Source organism: Geotrypetes seraphini, chromosome 9 (genome assembly GCF_902459505.1).
Source record: "Geotrypetes seraphini chromosome 9, aGeoSer1.1, whole genome shotgun sequence".
Classification (NCBI taxonomy): domain Eukaryota; kingdom Metazoa; phylum Chordata; class Amphibia; order Gymnophiona; family Dermophiidae; genus Geotrypetes; species Geotrypetes seraphini.
Window position 1 is genome coordinate 175,417,576 of NC_047092.1, and position 19,899 is coordinate 175,437,474.

A 19,899-nucleotide genomic window follows, 5' to 3' on the forward strand; every position below is an offset into this window, starting at 1 on the left:
CAGTGTTAAGGGTAAAAGAAAAAGAGATACAGTTTGATTTTGCATGAAGGTTACTCTGATGAGTTGTTATGATCAAACAGTAATTTTTATTTTTTTTTTTAAGAGAAGATTTAGGATTTTTTTTCTGATCTTGAGTCGAGCAAGACGACACGAAGGAGCGAATACTTTCACAGGCAGAAACACAGAGAGGAGGTCTGTGGTAAAAACACAGGCAATAAATAAATGACTGGTAGCATAAGTATAACACCCAGATGTCACTTTAGTCTCTGTAGAATACAGCATATTATAGAACTGAATACGCTCAACTTCCAAAGCTCACAAGTCTCTATGGGCCTCTTGTAACTTCTGTAATGTATCTCCATTCCAGGGCTGATGTTTACGCATTCCTTCCAAGGTGGGCTTTTAAACGAGTCAAATGCAGCACCTCTTCCTGCCTTTTGTGTTTATGATAAGCTACTATGGAAATAAGATGTTCCCTAAGCATGGCCTTAAACCCCTTCCAAATCGTGACCAGAGATGCCCCCTCCCTCAAATATATTCTTCTATGAGAGATTTTTTTTTTTTTTTTTTTTTCAATCATCGCTGGATCATCTAGTAAGCTGATAATTAATTCTCCAAAACTTCTGTCCCAAACATTTCAAAGGTTCCACTAACTGCAACCAAACTGGGGCATGACCTGAACACGTGAGCTGTTCAATGTTAGCCTGAGAGACCCTCTGAAGTAAGTCTTTATCTACCAACAAAAAGTCAATCCTAGAATGTTTTATGGACATGGGAATAGTAAGTAAAATCCCAGCACCCCAGATGTAGCCATCTCCACCCCATCCTTAAGAATGAGCATTTTGCAAAATGTTTGTAACAAGTTTCTCTCTCATTTGCCAAAATGCACCTTCCTCATATCTCTCCCCACACTTCCCCCCTCCCCTGTATTGTCCAGATGAGGTGACATAGTTAAGTTGAAGTCTCCCCCAATAATGAGTAATCCCTCCTTAGAAAGAAGCACTTTGGGGAGCAGAGTCTGGAAAAGCTCACCCTGACTTTCATTGGGAGCATAAAGGTCTACCGAGGTATATGTGGTCCCATTAAGTCCTATCAACAGAATTAAATATCTACCTTGTGCATCCCACAGCACTTTCCTCGCCTCTACATTCAAAACCTTAGTAAAAAGAATACCCACTCCCCCTTTCTTAGCTGTTCCCACTTTGGAAGCACAAAATGATAAAAGAAAATGACACCCATGGGACTTCCTCAGATGAGTTTCTTGCACCATGCAGAGATCCGTAGGTGCACCAACTCTCTAACAAAAAAAAGCCTTGTGGTTGTGGGGAGAGTTTTGTCCATAAGATAACACTTTAAGCCCTGCCATCTGTAACCCAGTGTTGTGAACTGACAGAGCTACCACTGACCACTGTCCCTCTTCATGCAGCATGCTGACGCCACATGGATGTCTGCTCAACATCTTTTTTCACGGCACAGCCCACTGCCTTATTTATTCATTAGTTTTCTAGCCTTTCCTCCCCTGGAGCCCAGAACGGGTTACAAAGGTACATCCACATTAGTTTGAATACATTAGACAGTGAGCAGGCAATGGGCATGGGGGATCAATAGATAATGTGCAGTTTAAATAGGTACATCTGCATTAGTCCAAATACAGTGGACAAAAGGCTGGGGATCAATAGACAACATACATGATATTTGTCCAGGGTGACCCACAGTGTTGGGATCAGTAGTGAGAAAAGTTGGAAGGGCATTTTCAAAACACATGTCTAAGTCTGATTTGGATATATGGCGCTGGATCTCCAAAGTCGGCAGTAAGAAAATGCCCATTTTCGAAAGGCAAAGCACCATATGACTAGAATTTTTATTTATTTATTTATTTTTAATCCTCTATCTGGACGTCCAGGCCATTGGAACACCCAGACCATCAGGATATCTATCTTTATACCACATTTTCGAACAAAATTTTGTCCAAGTCCCAAACGGCCAGAAGAAGACCATTTGGAGGTGGGAGGGGCCAGTCCTGTAATGGACTGGCCACCCAGACATGGCAATAGAGCAGTGAGGCACCTTAGAGGGCACTGCTGTGAACTTTACAAAAAGAGCGCCAACCTGAGCCTCCCCTCGACAAAAAATCTCAAGTACAAAAGAATCTTCCAATCCATGTTCACCTTCCTCGGAGTCACAGTCTGGAACAACCTCACAGAGACTATAAGAACGGAAACCAACCATACCCAATTCCGAAAGAAACTAAAAACTTCTCTCTTTGACAATTAATCCCCCTAATATCCTTTTAAGCATCTGACCCTATTTAACTTGCCCAAGTTTTAAATGTCCCGTCCCTTCTTCGACCCTTCCTTTAAATAAATAACTTTAAATAAATAACTCTCAAATTTAATTTTTTATTTCTTTTGCAATTTTATCATTTCAATTATAGGGCTCCTTTTACTTAGCTGCACTAGTGGTTTTAGCGCGCATTGCAATGCCGCTTGTGCTAGACGTTAACGCCTTCATTGAGCTGGCGTTAGTTTTTCCATGTAGCGTGGGGGTTAGCTACCGCAGCTTAGTAAAAGGAGCCCATAATGTGCCACCAAAAACTTTTGCTCCGTTTAGTGTGCCAGAGCTAAAAAAAAATTTGAGAGACACTGCTGTAGGCAATTCACCTAACCCTAACCTCTATTACCCCAGATACCATAGTTAGATTGTGAGTTCACTGGAACAGATAGGGAAAAATTGTTTAGAGTACCTGCCAAAGAAAGTGTGTGAACTGCTTTGACCTTAAGAACATAAGAACATAAGAAGTTGCCTCTACTGGGTCAGACCAGAGGTCCATCGCGCCCAGCGGTCCGCTCCTGCGGCGGCCCATCAGGTCTATGACCTGTGAAGTGGTTCCTGACCATTTCTCTAACCTACCTCTACTTCTATCTGTACCCCTCAATCCCCTTATCCTTTAGGAACCTATCTAAACCTTCCTTGGACCCCTGTAATGTGCTCTGGCCTATCACAACCTCCGGAAGCGCGTTCCATGTGTCAACCACCCTCTGGGTAAAAAAGAACTTCCTGGCATTTGTTCTAAACCTGTCCCCTCTCAGTTTCTCCGAGTGACCCCTTGTACTTGTGGTTCCCCACAGTCTGAAGAATCTGTCCCTGTCTACCTTCTCTATGCCCCTCAGGATTGTGAAGGTTTCTATCATGTCTCCTCTAAGTCTCCGCTTTTCCAGGGAGAACAGCCCCAGCATTTTCAACCTGTCAGCATATGAAAAGTTTTCCATACCTTTTATCAGTTTAGTCGCTCTTCTCTGGACCCCCTCAAGTACTGCCATGTCCTTCTTGAGGTACGGCGACCAGTACTGGACACAGTACTCCAGATGTGGACGCACCATTGCACGATACAGCGGAATGATGACTTCCTTCGTCCTGGTTGTGATACCCTTTTGATTGATAAAGTGGTATATCATATGAAATAAACTATTTACAAGAGATTTGACCTAGGTTTACATGGTGGAGAAATAGTACGTTAGCACGCTAGCAAAAATTAAAAATATCATAAGTAATGTCAGTTTTTCCATCACTTCAGAAATATATTTCAACAACAGCCAGCCAAGTCTCTGTGGTGAACTATAATGTTCCAAAGGCATCTGTCTGAGGAATGAAAACATGTGTTGAAATTTCAAGGCTGGGACACTTGAACTATTGGGAAAGAAAAAGATACATGGCCCTTGTTATGAACAGAGAAACCTTTACCTCCCCCACCTCCACACACACACACTTATCCCTCTACTCAGTGACTCATGCACTTAGCGTAATTTTGTTGGGGGGGAATTCACAGCAACATATGATGATAAAGTCAAGAGTTATAATGATTTAAAATTAGTGGACAGGGGTGGGGTGGGTCAGTGGGTCTGCTGTGGAAGATGACTGCACATCTGGTCAGCTGCCCAATCTTATCAGAAAATTCCATCCACTTAAGGCAGGGAAACTGGGCCAGAGAATTAAAACAAGATAAAGATGAGAAATAAGCTGAAATCCTCGGCAGTGATGCCAATTTGGAGCATGAATCAGAGACACGAGGCAGAGGGAAAACAACCCCAATTACCAGAAATGACAGAGGATAGAGAGATCACTGAAAACCAAGAGAAACTTGTACAAGTATTACATAATACAGTATGCTGAAATGATGGCTCAACATGTCCCAGAAATAGGAGGAGACAAAAATATGGTTAAGCAAACAATACCAGCACTTCACAAGGGATATCGTATGCTGATGTGGTGCTGAGGATCCTATTTGAATAGTTTGATAATGAAGATTTTTAGTATGAGAAAGGTTACTGAGGTTGTCCCAAGGAATATCCCTAACCACACCTTCTTCAAAGAACATCACGTAGTGTGATACTCACCAGTGAGCCTTCTCTGGAGTAGCCCCCACACCCTGGAATGGACTCCTTGAAAGGTTTGGCTTAACATGAGTCTATTTCTACTTTAGGAAGCAGATGGAAGCTTGGCTTTTCATCCAGGCTTTTAACTGAAGAAATAACTAAGGGCTAGACCAGGGATCTCAAAGTCCCTCTTTGAGGGCCGCAATCCAGTCAGGTTTTCAGGATTTCCCCAATGAATATGCATTGAAAGCAGTGCATGCACATAGATCTCATGCATATTCATTGGGAAATCCTGAAAACCCGACTGGATTACGGCCCTCAAGGAGGGACTTTGAGACCCCTGGGCTAGGCTCACTAAAGTCAGCAATTGTCGCTAAACCTGTTTTTACAGGTTTAGCAATGATCGCTGCTAACCGACCCGATTCACTAAATGGCCCACCATGTGTTTTTCCCCTCAATCGCCTTTTTTCCAATTCGGCCATGCAAATTTGTAAAACCCAATGCAAAATAGCCAGGCGATTGATTCACTTACTTGGCTATTTAGCATCAGGTTGTACCGATCCTAAAACCCGATTGCTGTAGACCTGTCAGTAATGGGGGAGGGGGGAGTCGGGTTTTTATTCAATGGCACAGATATTGTGCATGTATTACACACGCAAAATATCTGCCCCATTAAAAAAAAAATCCCCCACTGCTATCAATGGTCCCCCCCCCCAACAAATGTGATGACCGACCCTAAAACAAATGGCAGGAGAGATGCCCACTCCCCCTCGATAAAAATGGCAGGGGGATGCCCACTCCTTCCTGCCCAGAAAGACCTCTTCCCTACTCTCCCTGAAGAAAAAGGCAGGAGGGATGTCCACTCCCTCCTGCCCCCTCCCCCTCCAGGCTCCCGTGCCCCATACCTCAAAGCTGGGAGCAGGAGGTACTGAAAACACCTCCTGCTCCTCCTCTCTTGTGATGACACTGGGCCTTAGGCTCCTCCCTGCTGCATCTTGTGATGCATGGAGAGGAGCCTAAAGCCCTGATTGGCTCATTCTCTTAGCGCCAAGCAACAGCACCAAAGCGTGCTCCCGCTCAGTACTGTTCAGCGGCTGAAGCCAGAACTCACAGCAGCGACTGACCAGGTTAGCAGCAGGGCAGGAATGCAGAAACTCACTCCTGCCCGCTACACCTCTGGACCACCAGGGATTCCAGCGCCAGAGGAGGGCAGGGAGAGGGGACAGCCATGGAGGGAGGGGGCTGGGTGCAGTGCCTGGCAGGGAGGGGGCTGGGTGCAGAGCCTGACGGGATGGATGGAAGGGGGCTGGGTGCAGATCCTGGCAGGGCAGGGACTTGTATATTAAGCCATCTGACATATTTGAGTCAACCATTTTCCTCCTTTTGGGGGGGAAAAAATGGGGGTCTCGACATATTGAGATGTACTTATATATCCGGGGGCACATGCTTCAGCCAGCAAAATGTAGGGGACATGGTCTACAAAGGCAGAGCTGTCCAGACAAAACAAAAGGTTGAACAAATTGTTTAGTTTTGGCCTAATGATTTGAATAGGCCAGCTTTGGGAATTTGTACACAGAGAAAAAACATTTGTTTTGATTTCTCCTGTGTTATATTAAGCTAAGCCTGAAGAGGTAAGAACTAAATTCAAAATCTCTTCCCTTCCTTTCTCCAGAGCCCAAATTCTTGAGGTTTCCTGTTATGCGTTTGTTTGTCTGCACACATTTTTAACATGTGGTCATTTATTCTATATTTGGTGAGGTTCTATCTTTATTTTACATATGTAATCGAAATGGGGTATTTTGGGAGGCATTTCATTTCTGTGTAAAATTTGTAGAAGTCTGACTTGTTCCTTTACCCTGCCAGAGGTGTGTTCTAAGGGCTGGTATAATATTTGCAATGCTGCATTTTCATAGACTCTGTGATCAGAGAGGGTGTGCCCTTTAGTCATCAATCCACCCTGCATATAGGTACTGGCACCTTTTCTTCAAAAAAAGATTTTAAAAAAGTAATACATAGAAACATAGAAACATAGAAATAGACGGCAGATAAGGGCCACGGCCCATCTAGTCTGCCCACCTTAATGACCCACCCCTACCTTTCTCTGTGAAGAGAACCCACGTGACGATCCCATTTTGTCTTAAAATCAGTGGTACGCTATCAGTGGTACGCTATCGAAAGCATTGTAAATTATTTGGTTAGCAGAATGCACGGCAAATAAGAAAACCCTAGTACGATTTACTTATAAACTGATGGCAGATAAAGACCATATGGCCTATCTAGATTGCCCTTCCACACCACACTAATATTTTGAAGCAGGCCAGAAAATCAGCCTTGTAGGTGGCATGGGATGGCATTCCACATTTCCAAATTTCACAAATTAAATACTTAAGAAGGCAGCATATGGTGAGGTAAGAAAACAATATAGAAAAAATGGGGTGGTGATATAAGGTATGTTGCTCCCTGAAGTTCTAAATATTGGGTGAATCTCTTCATAAAGGCAGTCAATAAATCCAATAAAGTCTGTAATTGATCCATGTTCATAACTGATTAGGCAACTTCTTGTGACTCTATCACTGATGTATATTTGAACTCTGGGAGCTGCAAAGGGAGGTTGAGGATTTGGGAGGGAGGTTGGAAGAAGGAAAGAAGAAGAGAAGAGAATTAGATATAAGGCTAGAAGATGGAGAGAGAAGTGCAAGTGCTGGACTGGGTCTGAATGTGGAGATGGCTAGGCTGGAAGGGGGAGGAAAGAGGTGGAGATGGCTTACTAGAAAAGCAAGGAAAAAGAGAGATGGAAATGACTTACTGGAAGATCAGAGGAGAGACAGGTGGAGATAACTAGAGTGGAAAGATGAGTAGATGGCTGAATTGGAAGGGAGAAGAAAGAAAGGCAGAGGTGGCTGAAATAGAATGGAGGAGGGGACAGAGATGAAGATTATAATTTTTATGGTGGAAAATTGCCATAGGAAGGTTCAGCCTTAACCTACCCACCTGACCCACCCTGCCCTGCCCAGTCCAACCCCACCCAGGTGTCCCAGATTAAGAAACCCAAAATCTGGAAATCTGAAACACAAACTTAGAGTTGCCAGACGAAGGGGAAAACTTGGACATGTCCTCTTTTCCGAGGATGGTTCGGGTGCCCAGACGTTTTCTTTTTTAATGGGTGAGGCTGTCCATGTTTAGCCGGCTCTCCCAAATGCCCCACCTACCTCCTCCCCGGGCCCGGCTGCTGTAATTGAGGTAAGCCTGCTGCCACCTGCCTGGCTCGGAAGCTGCCTCTCTACAGTGACTTCCTGTTCCTGCATAGGTGGGACTTGCATAGAGGCAGTTTCTGGGGCAGGTTTGTGGTAGCAGACTCACCTCAGTGCTGTTGCCATCTGCCTGAAATTTCAATTACAGCGGCCGGGCCCAGGGAGGAGGTAAGTGGGGGAGGCAGGATCTGGAGAGGTTGTCAGGTGAAGCAATGTCAGAGGAGGGAGGGAGGAGAGAAACAGCATGGAGGGAGGGAGGGCTGGAGAAACAGAAGTGATAATAGTAGTAGTACATTTCTCCCTCCGTATTCGCTGTGATAGGGGATTAACAGAACTGCAAATACAGAAAAATCGCAAATAACTTTTTCATATGTTATTCGCTATTTTCTATTAAAAACATTGTGAATATTGTGAAATCACAAATAACATGGTGGGAATCCTGGCCTGTTCCTGAAGGAGAGGCAAAACACTGTGAAGAAATTGCTGGGAATCAGCGATTTCTCTATGCAAGCTGATGTCATTTGGGGGAGGAGCCAGCAAGCTAAAAAAAGTGAATAATCGAAACCGCGATTGCTGAAACCACGAATACGGAGGGAGAAGTGTAATATTACTGGAGAAACAGCATGGAGAGAGGGAGGACTGGGGAAGCATTATGGAAGGGAGAAAGTGCTGGAGAAAAGAGAATGGAATAGGGTAGTACTGGATTGGAGGGGAGAGACAAACAGCAGGAGAGGAAGTTGGAAAGAGAGAGAGGGGAGCCTGCAAAAAAAAAAAAAAAAAAGGGGGGGGGGATTGGAAGGAGAGAGAGAAAGAAAGAAGCACCCACAGAAGTGGAGGGGTTGGAAGGGGAGAAAGAAAAACATGCCTGGGGGAGGAGGGTTGGAGGAAGTGAGTGAAAGAGAAGTACTAAAGGGTAGATAATAGAAAGGGGGGGGGGACAAAGGAATTGGGTGGAGTGTGGGCGAGGCTGTGGGTAGAGTGTAAACAGGATCTTGTCTTCACAAATATGGTAACCCTACAGCAGGGGTGTCAAAGTCCCTCCTTGAGGGCTGCAATCCAGTCGGGTTTTCAGGATTTCCTCAATGAATATGCATGAGATCTATTTGCATGCACTGCTTTCATTGTATGCTAATAGATCTGGTGCATATTCATTGGGGAAATCCTGAAAACCTGACTGGATTGCCACCCTCGAGGAGGGACTTTGACATCCCTACCCTACACAAAAGCCCCTATGTACATAGCTAGCAAAACCCATAGGAAACGCTATTTTACAAAACGGATAGTATACAAGAATAATTTTAAAATATGTGGCACTTTAATTGCAAAGTTGTTTTATTTTATTTTATTTTTTTAATACAAAAAGACATTCTTTACAATCAAATTCACAATAAAACCTTTGCATAAACATTTTATCATTCTTCCAAAATATATTTTAGTATATCTAAACCACTTTTCCCCTATAACCACTTACAATAATATAGTACAATGAAATAATCATTACATAATAAATTTACCATATTAACATTTCATCACGTCATTCTTCAAAATAAATTTTAAAATGACCTATTACAACTATCAATATATTCCCCCTTTTACCTTCCACCCTCCCCTTTCCCCCCATTATTGTATATATAACTTTTTATTGAAGAAATGCAATAAATATATAAAAATAAAATAATCATTACATTTAATTTATAACATTTTATTGAAGGAATCAAATAAATATACAATAATATGATACAAAGAGATATTCATTGTTTTGATAAACTATGGCAGAGGATTTTCTTTGTTTTACACGGTCAGATATTTTAATCCAAGCCACGAGAACTCTCTCTAACAAAGAAGCGATGCAAACGGGCAGGTGTTCAACCACCTCTGCCGCCGTGACGCCCCCTCGAGCCCCGCCCACCTCGGGCTCTGGGCGCGCGCGCGCGCGCCAGCTTCCTGCACAAAGGCGCCTCGCGCCGTCTAGACGGCGGCCGAAGAGCGGCTCTCGCGCGATTTCAGGGCGGCGTTACCCAGGCGGCCTGTCGCGCGACGTGCCGCCGGATGCAGGAAGCGGAGCGGCCAGGTAAAAAAAAAAAAACCAACAAAACCCAACGAGTCAGGCCGGTGAGGAAGCGCGGGAGGCCCGGGCCGGGCTGCTGGATGTTGGGCTGCGGACGACGGGGACGGAGCCGGGGCGGTGAGCCTTCCCTGCGGCTGCCCGCTGAGGCGAATGCGCTGCTTTTAGGCCCCACTGGGGCGGGGAGGCTGCGGGTGAGAAGCGGGTCCTGGTCGCTGCCGGCAACCGGCCTTGGGGAGGGAGGCGGCTCAAGGAGGACGGGAGTGCGTGGGAACGAGACTTTGCGAGTAAGTACTTCTCAGACTCCTTTAAGGCATGCATTGGTTCTAGATACAGTTCCTGGGTGTAATTAATAGAGGAATTGGGGTTTCTATCCCCATTTTGCCTATATGATTGTATTTGTTTTATATTGTTTTAATTTATAACATTTTATTGAAGAAATGCAATATACATAATAATATAATACAGTAGAATAGTCATTACATTTATATTTACCATATTAACTAGTAATAAATGTTTATCATTCCTTCAAAATAAATTTTTCAAATTACCTAATACATCTCTCAATATATTCCCCTCAATTTCCAACCCTCCTTATCCTCTACCACCCATTGTTTTAATATTATTATAACATTATAATAAATGAATTAAACAGAAATACGTTATATATTGTTGTTTTAATATGTTTATATTGCAGTCTTCCTTGTTGTTTTCATGATGTAAAAACAGACTGTTTTTTAAAACCATTTGTGACACATTGTGTGAAAAGTAAAAAAACAAACAAACTGCAAGATCTCACCAACAGCAGCTCTTGATGTCTAGCACTACTACAGTAGAGTCTCGCTTAACCAAACGTTCTGGATTATCAGACCTACCTTGGTGAAGTGCACAGGTTGCTCTTTCCTGGCTTTACATTCAGTTAAAAGGCAGCAATGCTAGGTTAGAATTTTGGGCACATTAAGTTTTAGATTCTGGGTTTTTTTTTTGGGGGGGGGGGGGTTACTGCTTCCTCTTTTGAAACATGCATTCAGTGTGCCTCTGGTTTTATTTCTCATCCGCCTTTTTCTGTATTCTCTGACTTTTCAATTATTTAACAACCTGTAAGTGGGATAATTGAGACTTCACTGTACTTGCGCAAAATGTTAAAAGTGACTTAATCACCAAGCCACCGTCTTCTCGAGATTCTAGACTAAACAGTGGTCAAATAACAATGGTGGTGTTTTCAAGCACTGATTGAAAGATTTGGATTAGTAAAATTTGTAGGAAATAGGAGAAGAATGTCATCTGCTTACATGTGGTATGATAATGTATTAATGCTTTCAATTCCAAACTCTAGCCTACCTGTTAAGCACAGTGTATAGAGATGCACCAGTTTGTCTGTCTTGACTAGATTGTAAGCTCTTTTGAGCAGGGACTGTCTCTTCTATGTTTTATTGTACAGCGCTGCATGTATCTAGTAGTGCTGAATAAATGATTAGTAGCAGTAGTAAATTCTTGTACTAATAATGCAAGAGGATTCAAGAAAAGATTAATTAACATAGGTGAAAGAAAGGAACCCCACAATGAAATTGCTGGGCCATTGATAGGAGAGAAAATGTTCCAAGTTTACTAAAAATGTGATATACTGCCTATCAAACTAAGCGATTTACAATTAAATCTTAATTTAAAAAAAAAACCCAAAATTAAAAATTACTTTAAAATGTTCATATTAATTTGACAAAAACTGTACAAAATTGCTCAAACGAGAGTAAAAAAGGGAGAGCTCCATTTTTGTTTTTAGTAGAAGAGGGCAAGTGAAAAAAGAGAGGGAAGAAGGGAGATCCTTTATAGGCTGTTTTTCTCTTGCATGCTATTGCAGCTAGCAAAGTCTGAGCGTATAACTAGAAAAAATTCAAAGAATAGTAGATGCTACGCTAAATGCATCTGAAAATAAAAAGGTTTTTAGTAAAACTTTAAATCTATCAAGAGATAGATCTTTAAATCTATCAAGGTGGATAGGAAGAACATTCCATAATGAGGGACAGTAACTGAAAATATTGTTTTTCTTGTATCGTAAAAGATTTGTCTTGGGGATGGGACAACTAGAAGACTCTGAGCGGAACGTAAGGAAGTAAAAGCTGGTCAAGAAATGCAGAGGTATGGAAAAGATGGATTTAACCTGAAAAGATCTACCTTGCAAGAAAGATTTAAACCAGCAGAGGAGTGTATCAATTATACCCAAATCGGATAACCATGACGGAAGCAGAGATTGGTCAACTAAGTCGAATGCAGCAGAAAGGTTTAACGAAAAAGCAAGTACAATTCGATTCTGATATAAATGCGAGTGCACTTTACTAATAAGGGATGTGATCATCTCTGTGGTGAAAGGTTGTTTTTTGGCCTTCTGTCTGTCTGTCTGTCTCTCGCATCACAAGGAGAGCTCATTTAAATACTAATGAGCTCCTTGTGATGCATTTGCATAGGGTTCTTGGTGGCTGCTATGAGGATCAGTAGTAGCCACAGACAACCCTTTTGAAGATAGAGAAGAGTGTTTCTGTGCCAGTAAACCTTTTCAGCATTGAGGCCCTAGTGTTTTAAAGCATATTGTCAACTCTACACAGCATGCCTTTGCTGTTATTGAATTCTGCTCAAGATGATGTCATTTTATGTATCCTGGCGTTGCATCAGGTTATTTTCACATTCTCCAATGTTTCACAGGCAAACAATTCTTTTTGTTCTGCTCTGTTTTTCTTGAGCGGAATGGAGGTTGTAAAATCTCATAGTTTTAAATGCTGTTGTGACTGTGTTCCAACAAAACCTGATGTATTTTATATATCCATAGAGTTACAAGGATCTTTGTGTAGAGTGGAGTGGGGAACTGCCATTTTGTGGTTCAGTTCTGTCTGGCTTGTTGGTAGTTCCCCTCCCCCCTCAAAAAAAAAAAAAAGAAGACAATATTGGAAAATAAGTATATGAAGACCACTCCAAAGATATTCTGAAAGGGAAATGGGGGGGAGAGATTGGTTGATGGTGATCAGATGAATCGGTAGAATTTTATAATTTTATGGAAGTCTATTTACTGAGCCACATTAACAGTTAATGTGCTAATTTCTACATTATCCTCCTAGTGTGGAAGAGATAAGAGAACGCTTTACAGTTAATGTGGAGGTAGTTATCTGTCCTATTTATTAAGAGTTAACACAGAGTGGAAACGAAGTGATATCTTTATCAGGGATGTCAGCAGCTTGCTGAATTTCTATCAGATGACTAAATTGAGCAGTTCTCTCCCTCACTGACTGACTTTCCTGGCTGTACAGAAATACAAATAGCCAGGTGGTGCCAAATGCAATTTCTTTTGAGCTGCAACTGGACTGCAAGCATCAGAGTATGCTGGTGAGAAACCAGATGTGGAAGGGAGAGCTGTTAACAAGCAGAAGGTGAGCGCATGAAAGATGTCAACGGCTGATTGACACTAATTGTGAGGCAGCAAGAGAGAGAGTTATCACTAAGACCATTTGCTTATTTGGACCTCCTAGCTGTGGTTTGTTGAGTTGAAAGTGGAGCTGTGAACAGTAAAAGAGGAAGTCCACAGTACAGTTGAGGGATGGAAGAAAGTTGTCAGAGAAATTGGTGGGTGGCAGGGGGAATTAAAAATGAAGATGGATCAGTGTGAGACGTATACTAGGGCAGTGCAAAGATGGGTGAAGTTTTGGAGGACAAACGGTTAGTTCTTAGGGATCAAACTGAGAAATCAGAATGCACTGCCAGTTTGTACGTAGGAATTATTAAAAAAGGGATGGTTAACAAGACTAAGAATGTTATAATGCCTTTGTATCGCTTCATGGTGCGACCTCACCTGAAGTATTGCGTTCAATTCTGGTCTCCTTATCTTAATAAAGATATAGCAGCACTAGAAAAGATTCAAAGAAGAGCAACCAAGATGATAAACAGGATGGAACTCCTTTTGTATGAGGAAAGACTAAAAAGGTTAGGGCTCTTCAGGTTGGAAAAGAGATGACTGAGAGGAGATATGATTGAAGTCTACAAAATCCTGAGTGGAGTAGAATGGGTACAAGTGGATCGTTTTGTTTTTTTTTCATTCTGTCAAAAATTGTAAAGACTAGGGGACACTTGATGAATTTGCAGGAAAATAATTTTAAGACCAATAGGAGGAAAAAAAATTTTCACTCTGAGAATAGTTATGCTCTGGAATGCATGGGGGAAACCACTGCTTGCCCTGGATCGGTAGCATGGAATGGTGCTAGTATTTGAGATTCTAGAATCTTGTTACTCTTTGGGGTTCCGAAATCTTGCTTATTCTGAGATAATGGAATGTTGCTACTCTTTGAGTTTTGGCCAGGTACTAGGGACCAGGATTGGCCACCATGAGAACGGGATACTGGGCTTGATGGGCCATTGGTCTGACCCAGTAAGGCTATTCTTATGTTCTTAGAGACAACGCAACACTCGGCCTTTTGTGTTGCAACTTTTCTCTGGCATGTTCTTCTTCTTCTAGCAGCGCACTCTGAACAATCTTTCACTCGCTTCCATGATCTCTTGAAGATTCGTTTACTTTGTCTTTCCCATTTATGCAGCTGGCTTGATTGGTTGTTGTGGTCTGCCCTGTTTTCAGAGTCTTGCCTGTCTTTTTACTTGTTCTCTCTCTCTATTATTCTATCCTACCCTGAGCATTGTCGTTCCTTTTTATAGTAATGGAGCAGTTGGGATGCAAAAGTGGCAAATGTTGTTGTTCTCCTGTAGAAAGATTTGACTTTACAAAGATAAAGTGAGAAGGGGTGTGACTGTGCAAGGGATGGTTCAAAGTCAAAGGCTAATGGTTAATAACTTATGTGTCTAATGCTCACCAAAGAGACTTAACTGTTTTAAGTAGGATCTATTAAATTTTGTTCAAGGGGACATGGTCATGGAACAGATTTTAATGTAGCCATTGTTGAGAAATAAAAACTCAATGGAGTGCCCATTAATTGATTAAAAAAAAAATGTTTTAATGACATGCAGTCTCCTTGAAGATCCAAGAATCAGACATAAAGTTGAGAATATTAACTGATATTGCTCCGGTGTGGGTGTGGGTGTGTGTTAGGGTTTTGGGGGGAGACTTAAGTTCTGGTGTCTCCACAATGGGCTATTAAGGGATCAAAAGGTATGCCAAAAAAAAAAAAACTCAGACGGGGCCTGAGAGTGTTCTGGGTGTTCAATGATAGGGGGAAGTGAATTTGGAAGCATTACAGGATACAACTAAAGCAGTAGTGAGGGGAATCTTTGTAAAGTGTGGGTGGAGATGAAGTTAAGTCAAAAGCACAAGCAGAACAAGCTTAAGGTGACCCTACACGAGGAGCTAGTGAAGATGGAAAGGGATCTTAATTTGGGAGAAATTCAATTATATGACTTGGTTCAAGCAAAGATTGTACAAGACAGGCAGACGGAAGGTTTAGAGTTTGACATCCAGATTGAGGAATCTCCTCTAGGTCCTCTGAGAATTATGTTAATTTATTGTCCACCTAATAACTGGAAAACCCCCTTTTTGAAGCGATTAAGATTTTGTCAGCCTAATTTTCAGGATTGCTAATATTTTCAATTTGAATCTATATATGGAAGACACTTCAGAGGTTAATGCTGCCTCTTTCCTTTTTCTTCTCCACTCTAGAACTTTACTATTAACTATCGGGTAGATTGTGAGCCTGCCAGGACCGATGGGGGAAAATACTTGAGTGCCTGAATGTAAAAACCGCTTTGATGGTACACTTCTCCCTCCGTATTCGCGGTTTCAGCAATCGCGGTTTCGATTATTCACATTTTTTAGCTTTCTGGCTCCTCCCCCCTCCCCCCCCCCAAATTACATCAGCTTGCATAGAGAAATTGCCGATTCCTGGCACTTTCTTCACCGTGTTTGGCCTCTCCTTCAGGAACGGGCCAGGTCTCCCACCATGTGATTCGTGGTTTCATCATATTCATGATCGTTTTTAATAGAAAATAACGAATAACATATGAAAAAGTGATTCATGGTTTTTCTGTATTTGCAGAGGGAGAAGTGCATTGCGAAAGGCAGTGTATGTAGGTACTTTAATAAACATATTAATTGTACCAACCCATGAAAAAGTCATTCTCTTGACATTATTGGGTATTCTGTGCAATCCTCTGGTGCAGTGGTTCCTAACTCTGTCCTGGAGGACCACCAGCCAGTCGGGTTTTTGAGATTGCCCTAATGAATATGCATGAAAGAGATTTGCATGTAATGAAGATGATAGGAGTGCTGATCTGCCCCATGCATATTCATTAGGGCTATCCTGAAAACCCGACTGGCAAGTGGTCCTCCAGGACAGGGTTGGGGACCACTGTGTCTAGTGTGAATCTTTTATAATTGTACTTGGTCATCAGTTCCACGGTCTGACCACTTTCTAAGTGAATTAACTTTATCAATTTTTATGACTAGACAACAAGAAAATCAAATTATGCAACTCTTTACTCCAGGGGAAAGATAGATGAAGATCTCTTTTGAAAACTGCTTTTACTTCAAATTTCTGCTCCTTTAGAAGATAAAAGCTTAAAGATTTAATAGGTAATTGGAATGAAAGTGTGTCTAATGCACCAGATTCATTAGCTCTTATTGCACTAAAGAAGTCCATGAAGATTAAGGAATTCTCCATGGTATTCTCCTCAAGTGCATGCCAGAAGAAATGTTGATGACTAGAGAATCTGGGGGGGGGGAAACTAGGAAGGAGTAGCCTAATGGTTAGTGCAAACCTAGGAAACTGGTTTCAGTTACCATTTCAAGCTCATGGTTAGTGTAGTGGGCCGAGAACCTGAGTAACTGGGTTCAATTCCCACTGCAACTCCTTGTGATCTCAGGCAAGTCACTTAACCATCTATTGTCCTAGGTACAGAATTTTGTGAGCCCAATAGGGAAAGAAAAATGTACTTGCATATAGGATATATGTAAACCACCTTGATTGTACCCACAAAAAGGCGGTATGTCAAATTCATTATCCCTACCCTTACAAAATGTGATGGAAGCAATAGATTTAAAAAAAGAAATAAATTATTCTAGCAGATATTGTTACTTTAATTGGTCCTAGATGATTAAATCAGAATATTCTTTTCCAGCTACTGAAGGATTGAACAGCCCAAATTAAAACCCTTTTTCTACACATCAACCTAGTGCCAGTGCTCTAGCAACTTACTTTCAAGATAAAATGAGTATGTTACATAGCTCACGTTTTCAAGAGCAATGAAAGTTGAAAGAATCTTCAAAACCTTCATCACAAATTATCTCTGATATTCCTCTAGATAGACTCTGAACATCTGTGAACAATACAATGGAAGCTACTGTAAGTAGTTTTCTTACAAAAGCAGCTCAGTCTTCCCATCTTTAGACTATCCTTCACTTTGCTAAGGCAGCTTCCTCCATCAGTTGTTCACAGATTACTATTTACTACAGGCAGGATTTTTTTTCACCTTTCATGGGTGGACTAGTTCTTGATCCAATCCTTAAATCTTAATCTTTAATTCCATCAAAACCGTCTAACTAAAGGCCAGTTCTGTTGCAAAGACATAGGAGTCTACTCTAGGTGAACAACCCCTAGTCGCAAGTTGCTTGCAGAAGGATGTCAATCACTTTTTTCAGCTCCTCCTCCTTCACCAGTGGAGTATAGTGCCCTCTTGTTTTTCTTTCTATGAGCACATTGAGAAGGTGTGTTCTGGTCTGCACTGTTCAGTTGTGGGTTGTTTTTTTTTCTTATTTTGGGGGCAGTTCTGCCTGGGGGAGGAAGCAGACTCTACATGGGCAGTCTGTAGCTGGCAGGGCAACCCCTAGGTGTAACTGGTGAGCTGGACTGCTTTGTTCAGCCCAGGGAGCTAGCTCACCTTCTGATTTATTAGAGGCTTGTACACAGGCTGCACTGCCTGTGAGCATGCTAGGTTTGGACCGGGAACACCGCTCCAGGAGACCTCCTCGCGGCTGAGGGAGCCAGCCTGTGTGACCCAGAGGTACAGAACTGGGAGGATTGGAGGGCAGACTCCATGCCTTAAAGTCCCAAGACATAGCTTCCTCTCTGACCAGGAAGAAAATCCATCTGTGCACTGGCTTTTCAAAGTCTGCTTCTGTACCACATGTTGTCACAGATGTGCTTAGGAAGTTAAAGCTGGAACCTCAACAGCCATCAACATCTCTGTGAACGGTTATGAGCAGCTCAAATACTCTGACCACCTTTTTTTCCCGTACATCACCTTAAAGTTTATTTATATTCTGCATATATATAAGGTGGATTATAACATTACATAAATAATTTAAAAATACAAAAATGCACAAGACACTTAAATATACATACATAGCAGGAAACTGTCATTGTAACATACATCAGCCACAGAGCTATGGGAGTCTGTGGAGGGTTCCCTAAGGGTGGCCAAAACTGTCCAAATTTTACTCTATGGCTCCTGAATTTCAGCAGCTTTTTAGCCAGCTGAAGGTTGATTCCATGGTGATGCAAGTAACCGAACATACCTCCCTCCCCAGTTAGGGTGGTGTGATGTTAAAAAGATGCACAAGATTGCAAGGTGGACGTTGTCCTTAAGAGAGAATTTGAAGCACTAGCCTTGGGGATCAAGGCTGCGTTATGGCATGTGCTTACCACCAGGGCTGTAGAGTTGGAAACAATTTTTGGGTTACTGGGGTCAGAGTTGGTGAAAATGTGCCAACTCTGACTCCTAATAGAGTTGAATTGTATATTATGCAAATATTATAATGCTTAAATTTCTTATTTCACAGATAATAGTTTGATTTATTTAAAATTTGCTATATCACCTGGGCTATAAACAATAGATTTCAGTGGTTTAAAATAAAAATGGAAAGTTTGTAAAGAACTACAAAGATAACAGGACAGCACTCAGTCAAAGTTAAAATAGATAAGGAAAGAGTCAGAAGAGCCTTGGAGAAAAAGGGAGGAAAGGCAACACTAATCATGAACCAGTCAAGCTTAAGTTGACTCAAATTTTAACATATACGCAATGCTGAAAAGCCAAGTTTTCAGCAAAACTTTGAAATTCTTTATAGTTCTCACTACATATTGAGAGGAAGAAAATTCCAAAAATGAGAGGCAGCAAAGTAAATCCCCATTTTTATTTTTATTTTTTTCCAGGATATGTTTTACTTTTAGAATATATTTTTATATCAAGTTATTTGATTACAAAACATAATATATTTTATGATATTTATGTTAGCGAAAATGGCATTTAGAGAATGACACGGGGACAAAGTTTGTTCCTGTCCTCACCCCTTCCCTGCAAACTTTCTGAGCCCATCTGCGCAAGCTTTGAATAATTATGATTTGGTATTGAAATAATTTTATTAAAGTATAAAAAGAAACAATATTCTGTCCAACTTTCATTTAATAAATCACAAAAACAGAACAAGAATCAACAAAACACCTGTCTCCCCTCCCCACCCCTTTCCAGCTCTGGTGCATCAAAGTTCAGGTAGAGCCTTTCAGGGCACCAATTCCTGTGATCCTTGCCTTTCTACAGGCCAGATTAGAAAAGGGCCTGGCAGTAGCATCTTTCAAAGTTCAGCTGGCAGGCCTCAAGTGTCTGAGCTCAAGAGGGGAAAGTATCTCATCTAGATGTAACCATGAGGGGGAGTGATAAGGTTGTGGCTTCCAATACACCACCCCTTCTTGTCTTGGAATCTTAATATCGTCCTGAAGGGTCTTAGCCTCCTTACAAGCTGCTGCAAGAGGTGTCCCTCCTGGACCTTATGGTGAGGACAGTATTTCTCATAGCAATAGTCTCAGTGAGAAGGGTCTCAGAATTACAGACTCTTTCATACAGAGCGCCTTACCTCATGAACACAGATGCTGGGATTTCCCTGCACACGGTCCCTTCTTTTCTGTCGAAGACTGTTTCAGCCTTACATATCAACCAAGAGGTTTGTTTAAATGCTGTTCAATCTGCAGATTCAACTAAGCAAGATAGGATATTGCAGAGGTTGGACGTGCAAAGAGTTTTACTTCATTATGTGGAAAGAACCAATGATTTTCACCTTTCTGACCATCTGTTTGTTTTAACTAGTCAGTCAAGACGAGACAGACCAGCTTCCAATGCCAGATGGATTCGCATGGCAATCTGGTTGATGTACATAGGCTGTGTCAAATGGCTGCCTATCTCTGTCAAAGCTCATTCAACCAGAAATATGGTGTCTTCATGGGCAGAGGCTTGGGCA

At 41.9% G+C, this 19,899-nt stretch overlaps 1 protein-coding gene across 6 annotated transcripts in view; it reads left to right on the forward strand.

Annotated features, from left to right (window-relative positions):
* Window positions 1–9,559: 9,559 nt before the first annotated feature.
* The window catches only part of PIK3CA (phosphatidylinositol-4,5-bisphosphate 3-kinase catalytic subunit alpha), a 74,895-nt gene continuing 64,555 nt past the window's right edge, over window positions 9,560–19,899 (forward strand). For 2 of the 6 annotated variants that reach the window (XM_033958289.1, XM_033958295.1), the window contains exons 1-2: window positions 9,561–9,695; window positions 11,749–11,980. The gene's annotated coding sequence lies outside the window, so the exon portion shown is untranslated. Of the gene's footprint in view, window positions 9,696–9,715; window positions 9,977–11,748; window positions 11,981–19,899 lie in introns of those variants that run through there. The other 4 variants (XM_033958291.1, XM_033958296.1, XM_033958290.1 and 1 more) reach the window with 4 other exon arrangements.